This window comes from Saccopteryx leptura, chromosome 2 (assembly GCF_036850995.1).
Source record: "Saccopteryx leptura isolate mSacLep1 chromosome 2, mSacLep1_pri_phased_curated, whole genome shotgun sequence".
NCBI lineage: Eukaryota > Metazoa > Chordata > Mammalia > Chiroptera > Emballonuridae > Saccopteryx > Saccopteryx leptura.
The window spans coordinates 68926105-68951817 of NC_089504.1; the positions used below are offsets into that span (position 1 = coordinate 68926105).

Here is a 25713-nt window from a genome sequence, read left to right on the forward strand (position 1 = left end):
GAGTATATTTTTCAATAAATGTATCTATTTCATCTAGGTTGTCCCATTTTTTTGGCATACAGTTCTTCATAGTATTTTCTTATAATCCTTTGTATTTCTGCTGTGTCAGTTGTTACTTTTCCACTCTCATTACTAATTTTATTTGAGTCCTCTCTTTTTTTTCTTGGTGAATCTGGTTACAGGTTCATAAATGTTGTTATCTTTTCAAAAAACCAGCTCTTGGTTTCATTAATTTTCTGTATTAGTTTTTTTTTTCCTCTATTCATTTATTTCCACTCTGATCTTTATTATTTCCTTCCTTCTACTTTCTCTGGGCTTTACTTGCTGTTCTTTTTCTAGTTCTTTGATGCAGGGTTAAGTTGTTTATTCGAGCTTTTTCTAGCTTCTTAAGGTATGCCTGTAATGCTACAAACTTCCCTTTCAGGACTGTTTTGCTGTGTTCCATAAATTTTGAGTTGCTGTATGTTCATTTTCATTTGATTCAAGAAAATTTTTGATTACTTCCTTGATCTCGTTGTTAACCCATTTGTTATTTAGTAACATGCTATTTAGTTTCCAAGTGTTTAAATGTTTTTCAGTTTTTCTCTTGTAGTTGATTTATCCTTTCATGCCATTGTGATCAGAGAAGATGCTTGATATAATTTTCATCTTCTTAAATTTATTTAGACTCGTTTTATGTCCTAACATGTGGTTATCCTAGAGAATGTACCATGAGCACTTGAAAAGATTGTATATTCCGCTGCTTTAGGGTAAAAAGTACTAGAGATATCTATTAAATCCAGTTGATCTAGTGTGTCCTTCAAGGCTGCTTTTTCTTTGTTAATTTTCTTTCTTGAAAATCTATCCATTGATATTAGTGGGTATTAAAATCCCCTACTATTATAGTATTGCTGTTGATCTCACCCTTTATGTCTACCAAAATCTGCTTTATATATTTAAGTGCTCCTATACTAGGCGCATATATATTTATAATGGTTATATCTTCCTGTTGAATTGCTCCCTTTATCATTATGTAGTGACCTTCTTTTTTCTTTACTATAGCCTTTGTTTTAAAGTCTATTTTATCAGATAAAAGTATGATATTGCTACTCCAGTTTTTTTTTTCATTTTCATTTGCATGAAAATTTTTTTCTATCCCTTCACTTTCAGTCTATGTGTATCTTTTGTTTTGAGGTAGGTCTCTTGTAGACAGCATATGTACAGGTCTGTTTTCTTATCTACACGGTTACCCTATGTCTTTTGATTGGAGCATTTAATACATTTACATTTAAGGTTATTATTGATATATAGTTTATTGCCATTTTATTCCTTAAAGCTGTATTCCTCTTTTGCTATATTCTTTTCCCCCTTTGTTCTGTTTACAACAGGCCCCTTAACATTTCTTGCAGCATTGGTTTGGTTGTAATGAATTTCTTGAGTTGTTTTTTTTTTTATTTTTATCTGGGAAGTTTTTATTTCTCCTTTAATTTTAAATGTTAGCTTTGCTGGATAAAGAAGTCTTGATGGTAGGCTCTTGTTTTGCATTACTTTGAATATTTTTGCCATTCCCTTCTGGCCTCAAGTGTTTCTGTTGAAAAGTCAGGTGTCCTCCTTATGTGGGCTTTTTTGTAGGAGACTGACTGCTTTTCTCTTGCAGCTTTTAGTATTCTTTCATTCTTTATCTCTTAGCTTTAGTATTTGAATTATGATGTGTCTTTGTGCAGTTCTTTTTGGTTCCTCTTTAATGGGATTCTCTGTGCTTCTTGAACTTGTGTGACTTTTTCCTTCATCAATTTAGGAAAGTTTTCAGCTATGATTTGATTGAACAAGTTTCTCTATCTCTTGTTCTTTCTCTTCTCTTTTAGAAACACCTATGATGAAGATGTTGTTTCTCTTTATGTTCTCACAGAACTTTCTTAGAGTTTCCTCAAACTTTTTATCCTGTTTTCTTTTTGCTGTTTTGCTTCCATGCTTTCATTTATCTTGGCCTTTAAATCGCTGTTTCTATCCTCTGCTTCTTTTAGCCTGCTTTTAATTCCTTCTGGTGTATTCTTCATTTCTGATATTGTACTTGTCATTTTTGTCTGATTCTTTTTTGTGATTTCAATGTCCTTTTTGATTATTGCTATCTCTTTACTTAGGTGCTCATTATGTCTGTCCATTCTTGCTCTACGATCCTTGAGCATCCTAACAATCATTATTCTAAACTCTGCATCTGGTATCTTGGTTATTTCCATTTCATTCAGTTCTTTTTTGGGGGATATCTCTGTTTTCTCATTTTGTCTCTGTATAGACTGCTCCTTTGGATGTGCTGTTTGTGTAGCTAGCTGAGTATAGGGTTGGTGTTTTCTGCCGCCAGCTTTCATTTGTGTTGTTTCTAGATCTTCTTGGGTTGGCCTCAGCTGGTGTTTGTAATCCGCTGTGGGCTACTTGTCTGCTGCTACTGCTGTTTTTGCAATTTGTGCCAGAATTTTGTATGCCTTAGCTGGGATTGGTGTGAAAAGCCCTTCCTTAGGATACCACTCTAACTAGAGTTTTTAGGTCCTGAGCTGATGCTTTTGCACATCTGGCCACTGGATGTGCTAGCCCTGTACCTACCTGGCCAGAACCTCACACAGACCAGTGGAGGTCACTGCTTATGACTGACCCTTAGCAACCTCCTTGGAGCTGCAGGCAATCGAGAATTTGTGGCTGCTTCAGCTGAGCCTAGGTGCCATTGTAAATATTATTTGCACTCCTAGTCTGGCTTTTATCTACTCTTGGCCAGTAGGTGTGACCTCTGTATTCCTGAGGTGTGGTCTGTTTCTGGCCTGCCACCTTCGCCACTGCCACCGCCACCTTCTTGGGTGCTTGGGCACTGGCACCACAGGGCACATGGGCTGGTAGGCCACAGCGTGGGCTGCCCCATGGGCCTCTGCACTGGCCTGCTTACCCGGCACTGCCATCATGGAAGAATTGTATATCTCATACATACTACGTTTATGCAAAAAGAATAATCTCAACAGTATTTTTAAAAAATCCATACCTCTGAAACATAAAAAGACCCTATATCTTAATTCCATAGAATTATATTACAAAATTTAAAGCCTAGCCTAATGATTGTTGCTTATTTCAGTTGTTTTTTTCTGTTTAGACCTTTTTTTTTTTTTGTATTTTTCTGAAGCTAGAAACAGGGAGAGACAGTTAGACAGACTCCCGCATGTGCCCGACCGGTATCCACCTGGCACGCCCACCAGGGGGCGATGCTCTGCCCTTCTGGGGCATCACTCTGCCGCGACCAGAGCCACTCTAGCACCTGGGGCAGAGGCCAAGGAGCCATCCCCAGCGCCCGAGCCATCTTTGCTCCAATGGAGCCTCGGCTGCGGGAAGGGAAGAGAGAGACAGAGAGGAAGGAGAGGGGGAGAGGTGGAGAAGCAGATGGACGCCTCTCCTGTGTGCCCTGGCCAGGAATCGAACCCGGGACCTCTACATGCCAGGCCAACGCTCTACCACTGAGCCAACCGGCCAGGGCATAGACCATTTTTTTTATCAAATGTTTTTTACATGATCAGTATATTTCTCTTTCTCTTTCCATGGAAGTTATCATCCCATTTAAAAAGCCTTCATTGATACCTTGTGCCCACCGTATTTCATTTATCAATATCTCTTAGATTCTGTGACATCTCTCTGCTCTTCCTTAGCACATATCACTTTACCTTGTGTCACAGAAACTAACTTGTTGTTCCCCAAACTGTTTCTTTTTCCTTTCTGTTACTAAACCAGACTATATTTTATAGATAGTTTGTGCATATAATGAATTCTTTACAATGCAGTACAGCTAGATACAAATCATGCTGCCCTGGTAAGGTGACTAATCGTCCTCCTTTAGGGTAGACAGTCCTTCTTTTATACATTTTGTTCTCTCTTGATAAATTCCTCCTACATGTCCTCATTTTTGATATTGAATTACTAATTTGCAAATATCCATATTTGATTGATGCAGAGTCAATCCATTGCGTGTGATGTGACGTATTTGTATCTGACATGACAATTTGTCAAGGAATAATACAGTATGGTGAGAAGCAATTATGAGATGCACGTACTCTGCACAGGAGACCTTGAGAGAGCATGTGATATACAGAGTGTGCTAATGGCTTTGTGTACTTCTTACCAAAACATGACACAGCACATACAACGTTATAGACTCACAATTACTTCTTTCTCAGTGAATATTCAATCACAGACAGATGAACACAATTCACATTATTAATTCATTATCTATTTAATAATTTCCAAATATGTATAATTTTATTTACAAGTATTTTCCTGAAATTTGAGTTTTAAATTGGAAATATAACCTCAAACCATATCTATTAATAACACATTTTGATTAAATAGTTGTAGAAAAGAGACTCTTTAAATTAGAAAATGATAAATACACCTGAATATCACTCCAAATTAGTGGTTTTGTTTGATATTTAGTTTTACTAAGTTAGTACTTTTTTCTTACAATTATTATTAAAAAATAATAGGCATGTAAGCATAATTACAATATAAAATATTACAAATGTTTTTATTATGCATTTATCATATTATAGTATATTATAGTGTATGAATAAAATGTTTCTTTTAATTACGATATTGTTTTCTTCAATTTATTTTTGTCTTCCTATTCATTGTAAAAACTTGGTCACCTTATGCATTGGATCTGACTTAAAACCATCTCATATGTGATTCTTTGTTTGATGTCTCCTATGTCTAGGTAGAATCGTTGAGGATCTAGAGGAGAAAAGACCCATAAGATAGCAAAAGATTTGTCTTTCAGCTACATCTATCAGGATCACCCCTCATCCCAACTAATAAAGCCTATTCACACTAGAGTATTAATAAAATGGCCATCCACCAGTCCATCCTCATTAAGAACATCTATTGGTACTGGAGTTTTATGTAAGCTATGATTAAATTTCAATTTTTTATGCCATTAAAAATGTTGAGTGTTTGTTATAACACTTAACTTACCCAGACTATGATAGTTTGATCTCTTCCAGATTGCAAACAATAGATTACTCATGACTGATTTTGTCTTGTCCTAGGTTTTAGTTGAGCTCCTGGCACCTTATATGGCCCATAATGACAATCTTTTTATATTTTAATAAGTTGAATTGTATAGATAAAATATACTGTGAGATTTTTCTATGAAATACTATTATAAATATAGTTTTTCATTTGGGATGAAATCCAAGACTCATTTAGCACAGGCTTCAATATTCCTTTTGATAAATACCTTAAAGGTAGAAAATGAGTTTGTATAGGAGTTCAAAGCAAGTGTAAACATTGAACCATTTTGTAAAACATTTTTTAGCCTTTTATTTGCAGTTTTTGGTAAGAAGGTGAAAACATAAAACTTTAGTCAGAAATAGCAGACTGAAAAGTTCCTTGGCACAGATACCTTGACTTGAAATGCTTTTCAAACGTCCACTGGGATTTAATGCCAAAGAGAGAAAAAGAAAAGCAATTTTTTTCTTTTTCAAAACAATAACCAATCAGAGAACTCAAGACCTTCTGCTCTTTTCATAGCACAATGAAATAGTATTTGAAGTTTAGACAAAAATAGATATCAAACAAGCAATATCGAGTGTCAGTCAGCATGCTCCCATGTGTTCGTCATGGACACACCTATTCCTTCCATTACTCCTACAGACCAAACCACAATAGTAACTGACTCCCTTGGGCCAACTACCTGTTTGTGATTCCTTCCAAACTGTGTATTCAGAAATCTCACCTGTATGTCTTTTTACTATTATCCGTGTGTTGGTTAAATTTAATTCTGTTTGGCAGAATCTAACTTTCAATTACAAAATTCTTTTGCTTTGAGTTCTATTTAAATAAGAAAAATAAAAGGAGATGGTCAGATCTTCTTGCTTCCTCTTAATTAAAGGAAGATTTTTCTGTCAGGCATGCAGCTCTATATTTAATGGTAGTAATAAATTTATATTTCATTCACATCAATGTTAATATAAATTTTTCTTGGGAAAGCACTTTTATCCTTAGTGTCACACAAAAGCATAGTGGATCTGCCATTTGAAGACATTTCTTAAAATTTTCAAGACAGTAAGACTACTCTCTTGTTTCTCAGTCTATCACACAGCTATATTTTGTTTCTGAGTACAAATATCAATATAATGACATGTGGATCTAGGAGAAGAAACAACAAAAATTATTTAATACCAGTCATAAATATTAAAATAATAACTTTTATCTAAGTCATGCTTAATGTTTATGTCAACTGAGCTTTCTGCTTGTGGTACAAGCACAATGTTTTAATTTTGTTTTCTTTTCTGAAAATTGGAGAAAATGGATTATAAATGCTCATAATCAGGAGAAAGTACATTTTTGAAAATTGATTTAGCCAAGTGAGCATACTTTAGCTTGTAGAACATGCCTAATCTGTGTGAGAGAATGAAACAAACAATAAGAAAATTACTGTAGTAGTGTGGAGTCTTTTATTTCCATAATCTTTTTCTTTACTTAGAAAATTGAATTTAATAGGGTGACATTGATCCATAAGAATACATAAGTTTCAGATAAACATTTTTATAGCATTTAAACTGTTGATTATGTTGTGTACCTATCACCCAAACTCAAAACATTTTTTGTCACTGTGTATTTGTCCCTCTTTATACTCCTCCCACCCTTCCCCTGGTAACCACTTAACTTTAATCTATATCCATAAGCTTCAGTTTTATATCCCACTTATGTATAAAATCATATAGTTCTTAGCTTTTCTAATTTACTTATTTCACTAAGTATAATGTTCTCAAGGTCCATACATGTTGTCATAAATGGTAATATGTAATTATTTTTATGGCTGAGTACTATTTTATTGGATTTATGCCAAAGTTTTATTTATTTGTCATGGCTGGAAAACTGTAAGAACTCAAATGACACCAGAGTGATGATGGCATGAGAGATATTCCTTATCTCTCCCCTTGAAATTTCAACAAATTGAACAACTATAACACAGTGAAGGAACCCCAGCTGGGCTCACAGGTATACCTGAAAAATCCACCGATGCAATGAACTAAAGGTAAGATGGGGTGAAAAGAGGAGTGGAAGATAAAATGCATTCATGTTGGCTTTGGAAAGAAGAGGAGATAAACCTAGAGTGACTATATTTTTTTCTCTCTGCTAGACTATGGAGAAAAGGGAAATGTGGGCACTCTGGATTTTGTTTGAGGCATACAGAGAGGGAAACGCAGAATGACTGGTCTCCTTCTGCCAGGAGGAATTGTGAGATAGAGGGGTAGAGGGGGAAATAAACCAAAGTAGCAAGAGTGCAGGTTCATGCATACTTGGCTCACTCACTCACACTTGGCAGAGACAGAGAAAGCTAAAGGGAAAACCCCCAACCTCCCATATCCCACCTCCCCCATTTTGCAGTACACACAGTGGCAGAGACAAACTCCACAGCTAGTCCTCCAGAGCCACTCTTTCCCCTGTAGAACAAATGTGCTCCATGTCTATTCCCTAGGCCTGTTGAGATGCAAGAAGTGGCACCTGGAAGCCTGAGATCACCATGGCTAGAGCTGTAAAGTGGAAAGCTGAAGCCATAAAGCCAAAGCTGTAAAGTCCTCACAATATGCCCTAGCCACCAATGTGACTGTGGCCCCACCCACATCATTGTGGCAATAACATCTCAATGGTGGGCACCCCAAGGAACTTCACAGATCTAAAAGTTGTACAGTGACATCTACTAGAAAAAAAACCTCTCAAAACTGAAATTTATTTTTTTCTCTCTTTTCCCTTATTTTTTTCTTCTTGCTCTTTTGAATTTCATCTTTAAATTTTATATTTTTTATTCTTGTTTTTGTGGGGTTTTTTTTAATTTTTTTGCTTGCCTTTGATATTTTTTCCTGTGGTTTTTCTTCTTGACATAATTTTTTAAAATTTTTTATATTTTTTATTGTATTTTTATTTTAATTATTTTTTTTAGGTTTTTTTTTTTTTGTTAGTGTTCTTACAATACCACTCTCAAGTGCCATCAAGAGAGAAGGAATTGAATATCATGGCTACACAAGACAGATATAGTTCAGAAAGAAAAAAAAATCTCCAGAAAACAATCTCAACCACATGGAAATTTTGAAATTAAATGATAGGGAATTCAAAACTGACGTTCTAAAAATACTCAACAAGATGTGAGAGACACCAATTGGCAAAATAATGAACTCAGAAAACAAATTAATGAACAAAATGAATATCTCACCAAGAAGATTAAAACTTTAAAAACAGAGATGAACTCAATACATGAATTGAAGACTGAGGTAGCAAGTTTTGCTAAAAGAACAAGCCTGACAGAAGAAAGAATTAGTGACATTGAAGATAGGCAACTAAAGATGCTACAGAGAGAAGAAGAGAGATCATAAATTAAAAAAACAGAGTTCTATAAAAATCATCTGAATCCATCAGAAAGAGGAATATAAGAATAATGGGTATATCAGAAGAAGAAGAGAGGGAGAAGGGAATGGAGAGTCTATTCAAACAAATAATTTATGAAAATTTCCCAAGCCTATGGAAAGAGTTAGAGCCTTGAAGCCAAAAAGCAAACAGAATGCCGAGTTACCACAACTCAAACAGAACTACTCAAAGGCACATCATAAATAAAATTGTTGGGCCTGGCCAGTTGGCTCAGCAATAGAACATCAGCAAGGCATGAGGAAGTCATGTGTTCAATTGCCAGTCAGGGTACACAGGAGAAGTGCCTATCTGCTTCTCCACCCTTCCCCCTCTCCTTTCTCTCTGTCTCTCTCTTCCCCTCCTGCAGTTAAGGCTCCATTGGAGCAAAGTTGGCCCAGGTGCTGAGGATGGCTCCATGGCCTCTGCCTCAGGCACAAGAATGGCTTTGATTGCAGCTGAGCAACATCTCAAAGGGGCTGAGCATCGCTCCCTAGTGGGCATGCCAGGTGGATTTCAGGTGGATCCTGGTTGTACGCTTGCAGGAGTCTGTCTGTCTGTCTCCTCCTCATGCCCCTGCTTCTGACTTTGGAAAAATACAAATAAATAAATAAATAAATAAATAAACAAATAAATAAATAAATAAATTTGTCAAAAATCAATGACAAAGAAAGAGTACTCAAGGCAGCTAGAGAAAAGAAGAACATAACATATAAAGGAAAGCCCATTAGGTTATCATCAGATTTCTCAGTAGAAACTCGACAGGCCCAAAGAGAATAGACCCAAATATTAAAATGCTGAAAGAGAGGATTTACAAACCAAGAACATTATATCCATCAAAGTTATCCTTCAAATCTGAAGGAGAAAGAGAAACTTTTACAGACATATGGAAACTGAGGGAATTTATCACCAGAAAACCCCCACTTCAGGAAATACTCAAAGGGGTTATACAACCAGATGCAAAGAACCAAAAAATCAAAACTTCAAGTAAAAGGTCCAACAAGGTCATAATAAAAACAAAAATAATCTGTGACAACAATAACATAAAAGGGGAGAGAATAAAGATCTGCAGTAGTAAAGGAGGATGGAGTGCAAAAGCACTATAAGAGAAAGACCTTGTACATATGGTACATATGAACATTTTCCTTTTAATAACCTAATGGCAACAACCCACAGAAAAGCCACCACTGACTAAGAGACATGGACAGGAGTGTGGTGGTTACGGAGGGTGGGGGGAGGGGTACAAAGAAAACTGGATGGAGGGTGACGGAGGACGATCTCTCTTTGGGTGATGGGTATGCAACAGAACTAAATGACAAGATAACCTGGAAATGTTTTCTCTGAATATATGTACCCTGATTTATTGATGTCACCCCATTAAAATAAAAATTTATTCATAAAATAAAAAAAAAAGAAAAGCCACCACTGAAACTCACAGCTAAAAGAAAGAAAAAACAGGGGAAAGAGGTATTGAATAATACCACCAAACAAAAACAACTGACAGAAACACAAAAGAGAAGAACCAAACAAGACACAGAACTACCAGTAAATAAAATATAAAATGGCTGTAGAAAATTCTCAAGTGTCAATAATTACCCTGTATATACATGGGCTGAACTCACCAATAAAGAGGCACAGTGTATCAGATTGGATCAAAAAGCAAAACACAACTAGATGCTGCCTTCAAGAGATACATTTAAGCAGCTACAAGTAAAAAGTAGATTCAAAGTGAAGGATTGGAAAACAATTCTCCAAGCAAATAATATCCAAAGAAAACAGGTGTAGCTATCTTCATAACTGACAATGCTGACTTCAAGACAACAAAAGTAACCAGAGACAAAGGTGGACATTTCATAATGATAAAGGGGACATTGTATCAAGAGGACATAACACTTTTTAATATATATGAACCAAACCAGGGAGCACCAAAATATATAAGACAGCTACTAACTGATCTAAGAATAGAAGCAGACAAAACACAATCATACTTGGAGATTTCAACACACCATTAATGGCCTTAGATAGATCATCCAAACAGAAAATCAATAAAGAAATATAAGCCTTAAATAGCACTCTGAATCAAATGGATGTAATAGATATTTACAGGATATTTCAATCAAATGTCAGATTATACACTTTTCTCCAGCTTGCATGGAACATTCTCAAGGATAGACCATATGTTGGGCCACAAAACTAACATCAACAAATTTAGGAAAATTGAAATGATATCAGGCATATATTCTGATCATGAAGCTTTGAAATTGGAATTCAACTCTAAAAAGAAATAAAGAAACCTACAAAATTGTGGAAATTAAACAACATACTTTTAAAAAATGGGTGAAAGAAAAATATGTATAAGCAGAGATCAAAAGATATATATAGACAAATAAAAATGACAACATGACATCAAAATTTCTGTCAGGGAGTGAAAGCAGTAATAAGAGGGAAGTTTACATCATTACAGGCTTATATCAAGAAACAAGAGATTCCCATGTACACAACCTTACATCACACCTTCGGGAACTAAAAAAAGAAGAACAAAGGCAACCCAAAGTCATCAGAAGAAAGGAAATAATAAGAATTAGAGCAGAACTAAATAAAATAAAGGACAAAAAAACTATAAAAAATAAATACAACAAAGAGCTGGTTCTTTGAAAAGAACAATAAAATTGAAAAACCATTGGCTAGACTCACTAAGATAAAAAGAGGAAGAAATTGCATAAACAAAACTGAAATGAAAGAGGGGAAATTACCACAGGCATCATAGATATATAAAAGACTATAGTAGAATATTATGAAAAATTATATGCCATCAAATTCAACAATCTAGAGGAAATGGAAAATTCCTAGAACTATACAATCTTCCTAGACTGAGTCACAAAGAAGTGTACTACCTAAATTGACCTATATATAAAAAAAGAAAATAGACACAACTATCAAAAACTTTCCCCAAAACAAATTTCCAGGACCAGATGGCTACACTGGTAAATTCTACCAAACATTCAAAGAATATTTGATACCTATCCTTATCAAAATCTTTCAAAAAATAAAAGAAGAAGCAATACTCCCTAAAACATTTTATGGGGCCAACATAACCCTTATATAAAACCTGGCCAAGGAAGCACGAAAGAAGAAAACCATAGACCAATGGTCTATCCTTGAGAATGTTCCATGCAAGCTAATCTCTAATGAATACAGATGCAAAAATCCTAAACAAAATACTAACAAATCAAATACAAAAACACATTAAAAAATACACCACAATCAAGTGAGATTCATTCCAAGAGCACAAGGATGGTTCAACATTCAGGAACTGATTACTGCAATACACCACATCAGTAAAACAAAGAACAAAAATCATATAATCCTATCAATGCAGAAAAGGCTATCAATAAGATACAACATTGTTTTATGTTTAAAACACTCAATAAAATCAGAATAGAGAACCTTGCTCCTAACAGACTGAACCGGGATTGGGTTGCATTTTTCAGGGATTTGGAATGGTATTGGGGCCAACTTGGACTTGGTGAACATGTTAAGGACACTACTCTTTTATGGATTCTTGCTGTATTGGCCAAGAGTTTGCTTAAAGGCTTTAATCACTGTAAAAAAAAATATAGAAGACTAGATAAAGAAAATGTGGCACATATACACCATGGTATACTATTCAGCTATAAGAAATGAGGACATCGGATCACTTACAACAAAATGGTGGGATCTTGATAACATTATATGGAGTAAAATAAGTAAATCAGAAAAAAACAAGAACTACAGGATTCTATACATTGGTGGGACATAAAAACAAGACTAAGAGACATGGACAAGAGTGTGGTAGTGACGGGGGGCGGGGGGAGGGAAGGAGGGAGAGGGGGAGGGGGTGGGGCACAAAGAAAACTAGATAGAAGGTGACGGAGGACAATATGACTTTGGGTGATGGGTATGCAACAGAATTGAATGACAAGATAACCTGGACATGTTTTCTTTGAATATATGTACCCTGATTTATTGATGTCACCCCATTAAAATAAAAATTTATTTATAAAAAAAATCAGAATAGAAGGAAAGTACCTCAACATAATAAAAGCCAAATATGACAAACCATCAGCTAATATCACACTAAATGGTGAAAATATGAAGAATTTTCCTCTAAAATCAGGAACAAGACAAGACTGCCTTCTCTCTCCACTCTTATCCAACATAGATCTGAAAATCTGAGCCAGAGCAGTCAGGCAAGAGAAAGTAATAAAAGGAATCCATCTTGGGAAAGATATAAAGTTATCACTTTTTTTGCAGATGACATGATGCTGTATATAGAAAACCCCAAAGACTCCATCAAAAAATGGTTAGAAACGATAAACCAATACAGTAAAGTTGTAGGATATAAAATCAATATTCTAAAGTCTATTGCTTTCCTATGTGCCAATAAGAAAACTTCAGAAAATGAACTAAAAAATATAATTCCTTTTATAATTGCAACAACAAAAATACCTAGGAATAAACTTAACAATGGAAGGACCCATATATTGAAAACTACAAAACATTATTGAAAGAAATTGAAAAAGACACAATGAAATGGAAAAATATTCCATGATTATAGATCAAAAGAATTAATATAGTTAAAATGTCCCTACTACACAAAGCAATGTACAAATTTAATACAATCCCCATCAAAATCTCAATGTCCCTTTTTAAAGAAATAGAACAAAAAATTACCAGGTTTGTATGGAGCTGTAAAAAACCCAGAATAGCCAAAGCTATCCTGAGGAAAAAAATGAAGCCTGATTATTACATTACCTGACTTCAAATTATACTACAAAGCCACAATAATCAAAACAGTATGGCATTGGCAGACAGACATACATACCAATGGAACAGAATTGAGAGCCCAGAAATGAAATTACATATATTAATATATGGACAAATCACCTTTGACAAAGGAGCCAAAAACTCACAAGGGAGAAAAGGAAGCCTCTTCAACAAATGGTGCTGGGAAAATTGGAAAGCCACATGCAAAAGAATGAAACTTTATTACAGTTTGTCTCTCTGCACAAAAATCAATTCAAATTGTATCAAAGACTTAAATATAAGATATGAAACAATAAACTATATAGAAAAAATCATTGGTACTAAGCTCATGGACCTTGGCTGTAGAGTACAATCTATGAATTTGACCCCAAAGCAAAGAAAATAAAGGCAAAAATAAATGAATGAGACTACATCAGACTAAGAGGCTTCTGTATAGCAAAAAAAAAAAAACAACAAAAAAACACAAAACTGACAACAAAACAAATAGGCAGCCAACTAAATGGGAGATGATATGTGCAAACACCAGCTCTGATAAGGGCCTAATATCCAAAGTATATAAAGAACTCAGAAAGCTCAGCAACAAACAAGCAAACAATCCAATTAAAAAATGGGGAAAGGACTTGAACAGACACTTCTCCCAAGATGACATGCAAATGGCCAACAGATATATGAAAAGATGCTCATCTTCACTAGCTATTAGAAAAATTCAAATCAAAACTACAATAAGATAGCACCTCACACCTGTTAGATTGACTATTATCAACAAGACAGGTAATAGCAAGTATTGGAGAAACTGTGGAGAAAAAGGAACCCTTATTCACTACTGGTGGGAATGTAAACTGGTATAGCCATTGTGGAACAAAGTATGGTGATTCTTCAAAATATTAAGAATAGAACTACCATATGACCCAGCAATCCCTCTCCTGGCTTTCTACCCCCAAAACCCAAAAACACTGGTAGATAGGCACATGCACTCCATGTTAATTGCAGCATTATTCACAATGGCCAAGATATGGAAACAATCAAAGTGTTCCTCAATAGAGAACTGGATAAAGAAGAAGTGGTACATATATACAATGGAATACTACTTAGTCATAAAAGAAATGATGACATAGTGACATTTATGACAACATGGATGGACCTTGAGAACATTATACTGAGTGAAATAAGTAAATCAGAAAAAGCTAAGAACTGTATGATTTCACACATAGGTGGTATATAAAACTGAGACTCACGGACATAGATAAAAGTGAAGTGGTTACTGGTGGAAAGAGACATGAGGGAGAAGGACATGGGGAGGGGGTGGCGGGAAGGGTGTAAAGAGGGACAAATACAAGGTGACGAAAAATGAGTTGACTTTGGGTGATGGTTATACAACATAATCAACACTTCAAATGCTATAAAAATGTTTACCTGAAACCTCTGTACTCCTATTGACCAATGTCACCGTATTAAAGTAAATTTTCTAAATAAAATTAAAAAATTAAAAATATATAAGAGTTAGGCCCTGGCTGGTTGGCTCAGTGGTAGAGCGTCGGCCTGGCATGCAGAAGTCCCGGGTTCGATTCCCGGCCAGGGCACACAGGAGAGGCGCCCATCTGCTTCTCCACCCCTTCCCCTCTCCTTCCTCTCTGTCTCTCTCTTCCCCTCCCGCAGCGAGGCTCCATTGGAGCAAAGATGGCCTGGGCGCTGGGGATGGCTCCTTGGCCTCTGCCCCAGGCGCTAGAGTGGCTCTGGTCGCGACAGAGCGACGCCCCAGAGGAGCAGAGCATCGCCCCCTGGTGGGCAGAGCGTCGCCCCCTGGTGGGCGTGCCGGGTGGATCCCGGTCGGGCGCATGCGGGAGCTGTCTGACTGTCTCTCCCCGTTTCCAGCTTCAGAAAAATACAAATATATATATATATATTATATATATAATATATATATAATATATATATATGAGCTAAATCAGTGACTTTCAAGAACAGAATGCCATGGTGATGTATAATCTGCCCTGATATATATATTATAGTATAGGCATACATAGGCAATATTGCCAGACCACAATAATAAAGGTAATAGCACAATAAAGTGAGCCAAACACATTTTTTTAATTTCCCAGTGAATATAAAAGTTATTTTTACAATATACTACTGTCTATCAAGTGTGCAATAGCACTATGTCTATAAAAATGTGCATATCTTAATTAAAAATACTTTATTTCTAAAAAGTACTAACCATTATCTGACCCTTCAGAAAGTCATAAACATTTTACTGCTGGAAGGTCTTGCCTTGATGTTGATGGCTGCTAGTTGATCAGGTTGGTGGATGGTGAAGATTGTGGTGGTTATGGCATTTTTACATATAAGACAACAATAAACTTTGCCTTCAATTGAGTCTTCCTTTTATGACTGATGTCTCTGGTAGCATGCAATGCTGTTTGATTGTGCTACACTCACAGTAGAACCTCTTTCAAACTTGAAGGCACTGTTCTCAATCCTTGCTGCTGCTTTATTAATTCAGTTTATGTAGTATTCTAATTTTTTTTTTTGTAATTTCAAAAGTCTTTAGAGCATCTTCACCAGGAATAGATTCCATTTCAAGAAACCACTTTCTTTGATCATCTATAAAAAGCGACTCTTCATCTGTTAATATTTTATTATGAGATTGCTGCAATTCAGTCTCATCTTCTGGCTCCTTTTCTAATTTCAGTTCTCTTGATATTTTTTCTATATTTGCAGTAACTTTCTTCATTGAGGTCTTGAACCCCTCATGAGGTTTGGAATCACCTTCTTCCAAACTGCTGTTAATGCTGATATTTTGACTTCTTCCCATGAATCATGAGTGCTTTTGATGGCATCTAAAATAGTGAATATTTTCTGGAATGCTTTCAATTTCCTTTGCCCAGATACATCAGAGAAATCTACCTTTGACAGCTATAGCATAAGAAAATGCATATCTTAAATAAGACTTAAAAGTTGAAATTACTCGTAGTTCCATGGGCTGCCGAATAGGTATGTTGGCAAGCATGAAAACAACATTAATCTCCTTGTACAACTCCACTGGAGCTCTTTGGGTGACCAGAGGCATTATCAGTGAGCTGTAATATTTTAAAGTGAATCATTGTTTTTTTCTGAACAGTTCTCAACAGTGGGCAAATATATAGCAAACCATGTCGTAAATAGTTATGCTCTTAATCAGGCTTTGTTTTTCCATAGAGCTCAAGAAGAGTAGATTTAACATAATTCTTAAGAGCCTTAGGATTTCCAGAATGGTAAATGACTACTGCCTTCAACTTAAAGTTACTAGCTGTATTAGTTCTTAAAAGGAGAGTCAGCCTGTCCTTTGACACTTTAAAGCCAGGTTTGCCTTCTCCTCTCTAGCTATGAAAGTCCTAGATGGCATCTTCTTTCAATATAAGGCTGTTCCATCTACTTTAAAATGTGTTGGTTAGTGCAGCCACCTTCTTTAACTATTTTAGCTAAATTTTCTGAATAACTTGCTGCAGTTTCTACATACCAGGACTTGCTGCTTCACCTTGTACTTTTATGGTATGGATGTGCTTTCTTTTCTTAAATCTCATGAATCAACCTCTGCTATCTTCAAACATTTCTTCTGAAGCTTCTTCACCTCTGTCAACCTTCCTAGAATTGAGGGGAGTTAGGGTTTTGTTCTGCAGTAGGCTTTGACTTAAGGGAATGTTGTGGTTGGTTTATTCTCTATCAAGGTCACTAGAACTTTCTCCCTATCAGTAATAAGGCTATTTTGCTTTCTATTCATTCTTTTTTTCATTTGAGTAGCACTTTTATTGTCCTTCAAAATGTTTTCCATTTTATTCACAACTTACCTATTGGGCCTAAGAGGCCTAGCTTTCAGGCTATCATGGCTTTCATCCTGCCTTCCTCACTAACTTCTGATTTAAAGTGAGACACTTGCGACTCTTCCTTTTACTTGAGCATTTAAAGGCCATTGTAAAGTGAGACACTTGCGACTCTTCCTTTTACTTGAGCATTTAAAGGCCATTGTAGCCCTGGCCGGTTGGCTCAGAGGTAGAGCATCGGCCTAGAGTGCAGAGGACCCGGGTTCGATTCCCGGCCAGGGCACACAGGAGAAGCGCCCATTTGCTTCTCCACCCCTCCACCGCGCTTTCCTCTCTGTCTCTCTCTTCCCCTCCCGCAGCCAGGGCTCCCTTGGAGCAGGGATGGCCCGGGCGCTGGTGATGGCTCCTTGGCCTCTGCCCCAGGCGCTAGAGTGGCTCTGGTCGCAACATGGCGACGCCCAGGATGGGCAGAGCATCGCCCCCTGGTGGGCAGAGCGTCGCCCCCTGGTGGGTGTGCCGGGTGGATCCCGGTCGGTTGCATGCGGGAGTCTGTCTGACTGTCTCTCCCTGTTTCCAGCTTCAGAAAAATGAAAAAAATAAAAAAATAAAGGCCATTGTAGGGCTATTAATTCACCTAATTTCAACATTGTTGCATTTCAGGAAATAGGGAGGCATGAGGAGAATGCCAGTGATGATAGAATGGCTGGTCAGTAGAGGAGTCAGAACACCTATTTATTGATTAAATTTGCTATTATATATGGGCATGGTTTGTAGTTCCCAAAACATTACAATGGTAATCTTAAAGATCACTGATGACAGATTACCAAAACATATATAATAATGATCAAAAGTTTAAAACATTGAAGATTTCCAAAATGTGCCGCAGAGATGCAAATTGAGCAAATGGTATTTGAAAAATGGTGCCAATACACTTGCTCAATACAGGGTTGCCACAAATCTTCAATTTGTAAAAAAAAAAAAAAGAAAAAGAAAAAGAAAAATTTGTAAAGCACAACAAAATAAGGTATGTCTGTATTTAAAATTTGTTTTGAAGGCTTACATTGACTTTGGTCATAAATCCAGCCCCCCTCTGCAATAAAAAAAAAATCTCATGAGTAATATTTGATTTAGTGTGTTTTACATCAGAAAAATATCATCTTTTATTTTATTCTGTAAATGGCATTAGCTTGAGTCAAATCATGTATATTTTACATTCTGACTCATAAAAAATACTTTGGTCTTCTTTACTATAATTTTTATCTTTGCTATGTGGCATCCTTTCTGTTATAATGTAAAAACTTCAAATTTTATTAATGACTCATGACTCTATTATATATGCTAGGCATATTTTAATTAAAATATTCAAACTTAAAAAGTTTTCAACAGAAAAGCCTGAATTTAATTTATATGTTATACTGTGATTTTTTTGCAATTCTATTTAAATTAGGAATAAGTTTACTTAATAGGTTGTTTCTTTCCATTACTAACCCTGTTCTAAAGCACCAAAAAGAAGAAAACTTTATCAAAATAACATGTCATTTTAAAACAGGATCTACATTAGCATACACAACTGTTAACATTTAAAGTAGCTTAAAATTACATATAAAGTAGATTTTATCTCATTGTCCTTTATTTCAAATTTTTGCACATTTTACTTTAATCATTGTTTGCAAATTTTCATAGATTCAAGTTTATACTTGATAAGCAATACTAGGTAAGTAAACACTAAAGAAAAGATAAAATTTAAAATACCTAAAGGTACCTATTTCATATGTAAATCATATAGGAGAAAGCCAGAAAAGATGAGGGAGGGAGTATGTTTTTAATCTGTGTTGTCTGACACATTAGAACTCTAAGTAATATATCTTTCATATCTCTGCTTCTTTTTTTCTTTCTTTCTCCCCCACCCATCTCTTTCCTTCTGCTCTTTTTCTAATGTTATACCACACACACACACACACACACACACACACACACACACACACACAGAGGTGTATATATCATACTATAATGTTATACCACATATATATGTATGTTAAGTGGTTTGGAGCTTTCTTAAGTAAACAACAAACCTTACCTTAAACCATGTTGCAACTGAGATAAGAAACAAGAAAAAGCTTTTTAATCCACTCGTCCACTGACGGACACTTGGCCTGTTTCCAGATCTACACTACTGTGAACGAAGCTGCCATAAACATGGGGTTGCATTTCTCCTTTTGGAACAGTTCTATGATGTTCTTAGGGTATATTCCTAAAAGTGGGATGGCTGGGTCAAAAGGCAGTTCGATTTTCAATTTTTTGAGGAATCTCTGTACTGTTTTCCACAGTGGCTGCACCAGTCTGCATTCCTACCAGCAGTGCAGGAGGGTTCCCTTTTCTCCACAGGCTCACCAGCATTTACTCTGTGTTGTTTTGTTGATGAGTGCCATTCTGACTGGTGTGAGGTGATATCTCATTGTGGTTTTAACTTACATTTCTCTAATGATTAGTGATGTTGAACATTTTTTCATATGCCTATTGGGCCATCTGTATGTCCTCTTTGGAGAAGTGTCTATTCATTTCTTTTGCCCATTTTTGGATTGAATTGTTTGTCTTCCTGGTGTTGAGATTTACAAGTTCTTTAGAAATTTTGGTTATTAACCCTTTATAAGACGTATTGTCAAATATGTTCTCCCATTGTGTAGTTTGTCTTTTTATTCTGTTCTTATTGTCTTTAGCTGTGTAAAAGCCTTTTAGTTTGATATAGTCCCATTTGTTTATCCTGTCTTTTATTTCACTTGGCCGTGGAGATAAATCAGCAAATATATCGCTGCGAGAGATGTCGGAGAGCTTACTGCCTATGTTTTCTTCTAAGATGCTTATGGTTTCACAGCTTATATTTAAGTCTTTTATCCATTTTGAGTTTATTTTTGTGAATGGTGTAAGTTGGTGCTCTAGTTTCATTTTTTTGCAGGTAGCTGTTCAATTTTTCCAACACCATTTATTAAAGAGGCTGTCTTTACTCCATTGTATGCCCTTACCTCCTTTGTCAAATATCAGTTGTCCATAAAGCTGTGGGTTTATTTCTGGGTTCTCTGTTCTATTCCATTGATCTATATGCCTGTTCTTATGCCAGGATCAGGCTGTTTTGAGTACAATGGCCTTGTAGTATAACTTGATATCAGGAAGTGTGATACCTCCCACAAGTTTTGGTACATATATACTATGGAATACTACTCAGCCATAAGAAATGATGACATTGGATCATTTACAATAACATGGATAGACCTTGATAACATTATACGGAGTGAAATAAGTAAATCAGAAAAAACTAAGAACTATATGAATCCATACATAGATGGGTCATAAAAATGAGACTCAGAGACATGGACAAGAATGTGATGGTAATGGGGGTAGGGTGGGGGGGAGGGAGCGAGGAAGGAGAGAGGTGGGTAGGGGGAGGGGAGGGGCACAAAGAAAACCAGATAGAAGGTGACGGAAGACAATTTGACTTTGGGTGAGAGGTATGAAACATAATCAAATGTCAAAATAATCTGGAGATGTTTTCTCTGAATATATGTACCCGATTTATCAATGTCACTGCATTAAAATTAATAAAAATAAGATCCAAAAAAAAAAAGAAACAAAAATATTCTATAATGATAAAGGCTACTAGAGTATAAGATTTTCACAACTCATATGGGAAGATATAAATACTGGGGAATCAATTGTGTCTCTCATCACTGAAAAATGAGAATTTCTTTTTTTTTTTTTAAGATTTGTGTATGTTTCCACATGGTCCATTAATAAAACAGCAACGCAGGATTCTTAGAAGCCCAAGTTCTTTTTTTATTACTTTTTAAAATCTAAGTCCAGTGTACTTACAGAAAAACATGTAAACAATGAATACAGAAACAAATGTCAGGGTTTCCTATACCCAGCTCAAAAACTAGAATATTTCTAGTGCTACAGAATTCCCAAGCTCTTTCTCAATCCTTTTTCTCTCCTAATCAATAATAAATAAACATTGTCTGGATTTCTAACCCTATGGTTTTTAAGCTTCTTTGTACATTATATTTATATAAATACAGAGGTAGGCAAAAGTAGGTTAATAATAATAATATAATTAATAAATGAATAACAATACAAGAATAAACTTAGTTTTGCATACTCACAACTGTAAACCTATGTTTGTCAACTCTTATATAATCATGTACTATATTATTTTGTATTTTGTTTCTTACTTAACATTATGCTTAATGGCTTTATTGAAATTGCAATTTGTCAAATATCACCTGAAGAATATACCTCACTTTATATAACCATTATATTACTGATGGAAATTGGGTCATAGCAGTTTAGAGCAACTATAATTAAGGCTACAATAAACATCTCTATAGATATTTCTACATATAAATGTCAGATATAATGATAAGTGAAATTGCTGGATCATCTGGACACATATGTTTAACTTTAGTAGATAATGCCAAACTGTTTTCCAAAGTGGTTGTAGCAATTACATTCCCCTGAAATAAATAAGCATTCCTGTTGTATCACATATTTGCCAATACTTGGTAGGGATAACTGCTTTGAAAGTTTAAGACCAGTAAAAGAAGAGACTGAGAATGAAGGCTTGAAATGATCAAAGGAAGAATACTGAGCCAGGATTGAGTTGACTGATAGAATGATGGTCTTGCTGTGATTGGAGATGACTTGAATATTACTGTCGATAATTTTCCCTAAAAGTAGAAAGATCCATAGAGGAATGAGAAATCTAATGAAGAGAATGACACTCAGTGAAATTAGGTGGGTGCAAATCAACCTGGTAAGAGTTTCAGTGCAAAATAAATTTTGTGTATTGGGGGTGGTGGGGGGAGGCAATGGAGTATTTTCACAAGAAAATCAATAAGACCAACAGGTAGAATATGAATAAGTCCTTATATATGAGAATTATTAAAAATATTTAGGGTGGTAGATTAAAGATGAAACGTCACAAGAGTAGAAGTTTTGCATGAAGAACTACTACTTCATTCAGTCTAAGCTATGTCTTAATTCTTTTTTTTTTTTGGTGATCAGTTTTGAACATGTATTTCAGAAGGGATGGAAATAGAATTCTATTATTTTCAGATAGAAAAATTTCTCATAGGTGTTTACTGAACTTTTTTTAGTAAGTGAATGCTTTATAAGGTAATTATTTTTTAATTATCCTATAGAAGGTGGTTTTGAAAAAACTATCCTCTAGAGCCAGAAATAAACATAGCATTTTATAGTTGGGAGAGATCTTGGACAACATCTCATTAAACCTTCTCATTTCACAGATGAGAAAGTCTAGGTACACAGTTGCCCAGTTACTTGATTAGGTAAGGCAGGAATTAACCACAGCTGCATAGGAATCAGGTCTTGTGAATAAAAATATAATCATGATACATTCATCTTATTAAAAAAAATTGAAAATTTGACTTTCTTTACCTGTTCTATTTCTATACATTATCAAAACTCATCAGAGTTCATCTACTCTAAGATATCCTCTCTGATCGCCTCTCTCTTCAAGTCCATGTTAGATGCATCTAGTATGTTTAACAACATTTTATAATAATTTCTACTTTGCAATTATTAAATACTTATTGCTTTGTCCACTATATTGAGAAACCAGAAGGTAAGGAAGATCTGCTTTGTTCTCTGCTCTTAGACCTTAGCATTTTGTAAAAGTCTTATAATAGTACTTGGTAAATATTTGTGGAATGAGTTAAACATCAAAATTTGGCCTATAATCATTTTGGCATGTACTTAGGTAGAGCTGAACTATATAACTTTAAACATTTTTTTTAGTAATTGGGGCTGTTAGTTCTGTTCCTATTCTTTACAGGCACATGGTAGAAATGTACTTCCTTGTTCCCTTAAAATTAGTGTGGCCCTACTATTTGAGCAGCAGTAATACATGTTACCTCCATGTAGAAAACTTTAAAACCCAGTGATCAATTTTTTTCTTCCCTTCATCCACCCCCAGTGATATTGGAGACTTTTTGAGTGAGGACAACATAAGAAGAATCCTTAGCCCATTCATGATGGACATGTATATGAATGAGAAATAAAACCATGTTGTTTTACATCACCACATTTTAGAGTTATCATTGCAACAGTTTAACTATCATGTCCTGACTTACTGCAATGGGATTAGATTTGGGGAACTGGAAGTAGGAGGGACATGAACCATTTGGACACAGAAAGCAGACTCTGATAGACAGCTTCTCAAATAGCTGTCGAAGATCCCCATCTCCTGGCATCTAGGCACTGTATTTCCCTCTCCTTTTTTCCTCCCCATTGATTTGAGATGGTCGGAAGGGAGAGAGAGAGAGAGAGAGAGAGAGAGAGAGAGAGAGAGAGAGAGAGAACAACTCATTGTTCTACTTAGTTTTCCCATTTAATTGTGCACTCATTGATTGCTTCTTGTATGTGCCTTGACTGGGGATGGAACCGGGACCTTGGTTCACTAGGACAACACTTTATTCACTGAGTCACCCAATCAGGGCTAATTCCATCTCCTTGAATGTGGTTAGACCTAGTGACTTGCTTCTAACAAAGAGGATGCTGGAGAATTGATGGGAGATTGCATCCAAAATTAGATTTTAAAAAGATTATGGCTACCTTTTTACTCATCCTCTCTCACTCATTCTTTCTTAGAACACTTGGTCTGGGGAACATGAACTGCTCTGTGGTAAGTAGACTTATGGAAATACCTATGTGGCAAGGGATTAACATATCTGGCTTATTTAAGAGAGTAAATACTTGCGACTTGTCGACAGCCAGTGAATGAACTTGAAAGTAGATGTTCTTAGACCTGCCCAAAGCTATTGGTACATTTGCAAGTATATTCTTTTCTCTTTAGGCCTTTAAATGAGCAAGTCCTGGCTGACACCTTGATATCAGTCTTGTGAGAAAGTAAGTACAAGAAGCACATAAGCTGTATCACCTTGATTCCTAACCCATAGGGACTGTGAGCTAATAAAAATTGGTCGTTTCAGACTACTATGTTTTCTGATAATTTGTTATGGAGCAATAGATAATGAACACATTCAACATTATGTCAGAGATGCCTGGTGATAACCATTACTGAAGATGAAGACCTCATGTTAGTGTTTTCATTATTGCAGCATTGCAATATGGTTTTACCTTATTAGTGTATATATGAACCCAAAGCCATATAAGAAGAAAATTCATACTTTAGATGCTTGAATCAATTAATTATATCAAACGTAGATAGATGTGGGAAAGGATTTCCAAATATAAATAAGATATAATTAAGCATATAGTAATAATCTGATTTGGGATTCTAGGAGTTTGGGTATTTTCTATCTCTTTGATTTTTATAGATAACATAACACTTTATTTGAATTGAGAAAATGGCTCATATTAGACCATTTTTGTGTTGCCCAATATAAGCTGACCTCTACTTAAATAGCTAACTTAATTCTTGTACTGTTTTTGGAAAAAAAAAAAAGCTTATCAAAATATGATCAAAGGAGTTTAGGGACTAGAATTTTTCAGGCTATTCTGAATCATCTGAATCTAAAAAATGAGGGCATGACACCTATTCTTTTCCCATAGCTGTTCAATATCAGGAATTCAGGACAGCACCTGTTCCGGAAATCAGAGAGTTAAAGTTAAATTCTGATTAGCAAAGATGAACAAAAAAGCTGCAAAAAAAATTAGAAAGTATTTGGGAGAAAGAAAGAGTGAAGTTCTTACATGAAAAAATAAACTCATATGATGAAATATTGTAGGATCCCCTTCTGATAATATAGTAAAGCTTGAGCCCCAGAAGAGGGACATTGTATAGGTATTAGCCTAATAAGAAACTTGAAAGACAGGTATGCAAGTTATGAAAAGTTTTTTCATAGGTGAGCACAATTGTTCTCATGTTTGAAGTCTACCCTGTTTGAATCTCACCAGGAATTCCTGATGAATACTGCATCTTCTCTGGAAGTGAAAATTCATAATTTCCCTTTACTCTTGTTCATCATTACAAAAGACTCAATCTTCAGGGGGCTTTATTTAAGATGATGAGACAAAGAAAAAACAAATGGGGGTCTGTTAAATGTCTGTCTGAAACCAGAGCTCTACCACATAATACGAAAGACTCTTCAAAGCCAATGATGAAATAATCATCCTTTTGTAATACTGATAAGAAAACAAAGGCTAAATGGAGATTTGGGGAAACTAATTTACATGGGAGGAAGGAAAAAGGGAAAGAAGAACAGCTACAGAAAATCAGCTGTTAATAAATATTGGAGGCTGCAGAGAAGTCACAAGATAAGTGGTGGCACGTGTTCCCCCAGCTAGAACATGGCCGTCACTTCTCAGAGAAGAGAGGCTGATAAGGCCCCCTCCTCTCCACAGGCAATCATTTTGCATTTTATATTATTTGCAAAGAGCTTGATTACTTTCTTTGAATGAAACCAGATTGATTCACATTTGTCAACAGAATGTTCTACTCCTCTGTTTTACCTGTGTATTTAAAGACGTATGACCTGACTATAAAATTTCATAGAAAAACCTTTTAGTAGATATAAATAAATGATTATGAGTGACCAGCTCATTTTGCAATTTTTTTTGGTACCAAATTATGCTAAATTAAAATCCATAGCCTGATAAATATGGCTGATATTTGCAGGAATACATTAAGATCATGAATATTGCTTTACTCAAGGTCAGATACAATCTT

General features: G+C 35.6%; 1 protein-coding gene and 1 non-coding gene across 21 annotated transcripts in view; one reads left to right on the forward strand and one right to left on the reverse strand.

Annotated features, from left to right (window-relative positions):
• The window catches only part of PTPRD (protein tyrosine phosphatase receptor type D), a 2469774-nt gene that overhangs the window by 884181 nt on the left and 1559880 nt on the right, over positions 1-25713 (reverse strand). The gene's annotated exons all lie outside the window — the stretch shown is intronic.
• Positions 17220-17295, forward strand: TRNAS-AGA (transfer RNA serine (anticodon AGA)). Its single transcript has one exon. It is a non-coding gene; the product is annotated as a tRNA-Ser (tRNA).